This window comes from Dasypus novemcinctus, chromosome 1 (genome assembly GCF_030445035.2).
Source record: "Dasypus novemcinctus isolate mDasNov1 chromosome 1, mDasNov1.1.hap2, whole genome shotgun sequence".
NCBI classification, from domain to species: Eukaryota; Metazoa; Chordata; class Mammalia; order Cingulata; family Dasypodidae; genus Dasypus; species Dasypus novemcinctus.
In genome coordinates this window covers 75,895,977-75,900,606 of record NC_080673.1, presented here as the reverse complement: position 1 = coordinate 75,900,606, position 4,630 = coordinate 75,895,977, and the positions used below count along the sequence as shown (strand labels likewise).

Sequence of the window (4,630 nt, the reverse complement as noted above, 5' to 3'; positions counted from 1 at the left end):
ATAGATAAATGGGACCTCCTCAGAATAAACACTTTTCCACCTCACAGGATTTTGTCAACAGGGTGAAAAGCCAGCTGACTCAATGGGAGAAAATATTTGGAAATTACATATCCAATAAGGGGTTTAATATGAATGATATATAAAGAGATACCACAATTCAATAATAAAAAGATAACTAATCCAATTAAAAAAATGGGTAAATCTTCCCAGCTGGGCTAGAACAGTCTATTCAACAAATGGGGCTGATAGAACTGGACAGCCATATCCAAAAGAAAGAAAGAAAACCCCTACCTCATACCTTTTACAAAAATTAACTCCAAATAGATCAAGGACCTAAATATAAAAGTGACAACCATAAAACTCCTAGAAAAAAATGTAGGAAAACATCCTCACGATCTTGTAGTAGGTGGTAGTTTCTTAAACCTTCTCCCAAAGTACAAGCAACAAAAGACAAAATAGATAAAGGGGACCTCCTCAAAATTAAACACTGTTGCAGCTCAAAGGACTTTGTCAAAGTGTGGAATGGCACCCAACACAAAGGGAGAAAATATTTGGGAATCGCATATCAGGTAAGGGTTCAATATCCACGATATACAAAGAAATCATACAACTAAACACTAAAGAGACAAACTGCCTGATTAAAAAATGGGCAAACAACTCAAAAAGGCAATGTCCAAAGAAAAACTACAAATCGTGAAGAAACAGATGAAAAAAATGTTCAACGTCACTAGTGATTAGGGAAAGGCAAACCAAAACTACAATGAGATATCATTTCTTACGTGTTAGACTGGCTGCTATTAAAAAGTAAAAAAACTGTAAATGTTAGAGGGAATGTGGAGAGATAGGAACACTTTTTCAGTATAGGTGGGAATGTAGAATGGCACAACCACTGTGGAGGACTATTTGGCAGTACCTAAGGAAGGTGAATATAGACTGTGACCTGACAATACCATAATTAGGTATATACCCAGAACAACTGAGAGCAGTGACATAACAGACATCTGCACACCAGTGTTAATAGTGGCATTATTCACGATTGCCAAAAGTTGGAAACAACCCAGGTATCCATCAACTGATGAATGGTTAAACAAATTGTGGTGTATATACACGATGGAATATTATGCAGCTGTATATGAAAATAAGTCATGAAACATCTGACAACATGGATGAACCTGGAGGACATTGCATTGAGTGAAGCAAGCCAGACACAAAAGGACAAATAGTGTATAATTGCGCTATTATTGCGTAAACTCATGGAGTTAAATATTAGAATATAGGTCACCAGAAAATAGAGGGATGTTAGAGAATGGAAAGCTGAGGGTTAATCTGTTCAGAAGTAGTAAAAAAGTTGTTTTAAAATCTTTGGAAATGAGTAGGAATGGTGAAAATTTATCATGGCGTTTGTAACTAGCTCTGCTAGTATGACAGTGATTGAAAGGGAAAGTCTAAGATCATGTGTATTACTAGAAGAAAAGCTCACAGCTGTAACATGGGACTGTATAATATAGGAAAACTTCATGTAAAACATGAATATGGATGTTATTGCATATATAAGACTGTTTCTACAAAATATAAATACAAATATACTAGAAAGAAGGAAAATGAAGAGCAGCTATGTATGGCAGGGGAAGTTTAGAGAGATTAAGAGGTGAGATTTGCTTGGTTTTTGTTTATTATTATTATTATTGGAATAAGGAAAGTAAGAATGATTGAAGTGGTGAATAACAAATATATGATTACAACAAATATCATTGATTGTACACTTTGGATAAATTTATGCTTTATCAATATGTATCAATAAAATTGATTTATTTTAAAAAGTGGGCAAAAGACCTGAATAGACATTTGTTCAAAGAAGAAATACAAAGTGTGAAAAAAACACTTGAAAAATGTTCAAAATCACTAATGATTAAAGAAATGCAATCAAAACTACAATGAGCTATCATTTCACACCTATTAGAATGGCCACTATTAAAAAGATAGAAATTACAAGTGCTGGAGAGGATATGGAGTGGTAGGACTGCTTATTCACTGTTGGTGGGACTATAGAATGGTACAGCCACTGTGGAGCTGTGGAGGAAGGTTTGGCAGTTTCTAAAGAATTTGACTATAGATTTGCCACATGGCCCAGCAATACCACTACTGGGTATATACCCAGAAGAACTGAGAGTAGTGACACACACCGACATCTTCACACTGATGTTCACAGCGGTGTTAGAGAATGGAAAGCTGAGTTTTAATCTGTGCAAAATTGGTAAAAAACTTGTTTGTTAATCTTTGGAAATGAATAGAAAAGGTGAAAGCACATCATAGTGTCTGTAAGTAGCAGTGCTATTATATGGATATGACAGTGGTTGAAAGGGAATGTCAAAGGTCATGTATATTACTAGAAAGAAAGCAAAAAACTGTAACCTGGGACTGTACAGCATAGAAAAACCTCATGTGAAATATGAGTATGGATAATATTGCATATTTTCAAAGAAAAAGTCTTATATATTCAAGGCACCAGTCAATATAGAGACCAGTCACATGATCTTTTATTTTAAAGATTTGTTTGTTTGTTTATTTATTTATTTATTTATTTATTTATTTATTTATTTCTCTCCCCCCCCCCCCCGCCCCCAACCCCGGTTGTCTGTTCTCTGTGTCTATTTGCTACATCTTGTTTCTTTGTCCTCTTCTGTTGTTGTCAGCGGCACGGGAATCTGTGTTTCTTTTCGTTGCATTATCTTGTTGTGTCAGCTCTCCGTGTGTGCGGCGCCATTCCTGGGCAGGTTGAACTTCCTTTCGCGCTGGGCGGCTCTCCTTACAGGGCGCACTCCTTGTGCATAGGGCTCCCCTACTCCAGGGACACCCCTGCATGGCACGGCACTCCTTGCATGCATCAGCACTGCTCATGCACCAGCTCCACCCGGGTCAAGGAGGCCCGGGGTTTGAACCGCGGACCTCCCATGTGGTAGACGGATGCCCTAACCACTGGGCCTAGTCTGCCACCCTAGTCACAAGATCTTTGACCCCTTTCTGATGCCCTTTTGTGTCAACGCTGGGGCAGTAAGGTCGGTGGGACCATGTACAATACTGAAAGTCATGTGTCCAACTGCCTGGACAGAGAGAACTTGGTCATCATATCAGGAGGGCCCGTGACATACAGCCACCAGCTGGAAGAGATCCGGCTACACTTTGGAAGTAAGGACAGCCAGTGGTTGGAGCACTTCCTCAATGGACAGGCCTTCTCTGGGGAGGTACAGCTCATCCTCTATAACCATGAGTTATGTACAAATGTCACAGAAGTGGCAGAGTCCAAATGGTGGTTTCTATACTTATAAAAGTTTCTGATTCATCAAATCCATTTCTTAATTGAATGCTGAACAGAGACACTATCACAAGAAAAACATTAAAATGATGCATATTTACTACAGGGACTTAATATAGAGGAACGTATCCAGGGACCTCTAGTTTCATTAATTATGATGGGTCAATGACTATTCCACCATGCTACGAGACAGCAGGTTGGATAATAATGAACTAACCCATGTGTATAACCAGGATGCAGATTCATTCCTTATGCCTGCTCAGTCAGAATCAACCATCTCAGATCGTTCCAAACATGAGCGACAAACTTCAGGCCTGTCCGGCCACTCAACAATTGCTGCATCCAATCCCAACATCAACTTCAGTTTACAGGGGAAGGACTGTCCAAACAATCGAGCCCAGGAGCTTCAGTATAGAATAAATGAATGGCTCCTCAAGTGGGGAATTAAGCCAAGAAGAATCCCACCTCAGTTAAATGCTGCATCTGCGAATTGACATAACTTAGTATGTTCTCCTTCTCCTTCTCTCTCCTTCCTTCCCCCAAGCCTCATTCACTCTTTGTATTGGCCCTTTCATCATGAAAGTGTCTGCAAAACTACAGCAGAGGAACAAGTCTCTTACACATACAAACACACACATAAACACTCATACATATGTATACACACACGCAAACATACATATGGACACATATACTCACACATCTTCCATGGTTGACAGTTGAGTTTCAGAAATGAAAGGCTCATTCATAAGCAGTCAAAGAAGAAAATAACTTCAGTTAAATTGATGTCAATTTTGATATCATTTTCCCAAACAAATAAGTCTACCCAATGAGACTTTTCAGTTTTTGTACATACAAAATTCTTCCAAAAGAGAGAGGAGAAAACACAGCTCCATCAGCATCAAGTGGACTTTGCTCTTTGCATTGAGTAATCTGAGGTAGTGTCCTAGGATCCTTCTAAGGGTCCAGGTAAGCCTGGACAAGGTTGGCCAAGTACACTTATTTCTAGATTATGATTCTTCTATTTACTCAATTAAAAATAAAAAGAACAGATATTGAAGAGATACACAGTGTATACATGTCTTTGCAGACTGTAAAGAAATGGAATTATTTCCCTCTTTGTCACTATCTGTGGTACAGGGGTTCTTAACAAGGGCTCTGACTTTGAATTGAAATTCAAAAAAACGTTATTCTTGTGGTGACGTGTTGGTGTGGATGTGCTATATTTATTAACTAATACACAGTACAGTGGACTTAGTAAAGGGTCCATGGTTTTCACCTGACTGGCAAAGGGGTCCATGGAACAAAAAAGAGTAAGAA

General features: G+C 38.6%; 1 pseudogene; it reads left to right on the top strand.

The window, feature by feature from the left end:
• Positions 1 to 2,199: 2,199 nt before the first annotated feature.
• Positions 2,200 to 3,807, top strand: LOC101426681 (carbonic anhydrase-related protein 10 pseudogene; annotated as a pseudogene).
• Positions 3,808 to 4,630: the final 823 nt, after the last annotated feature.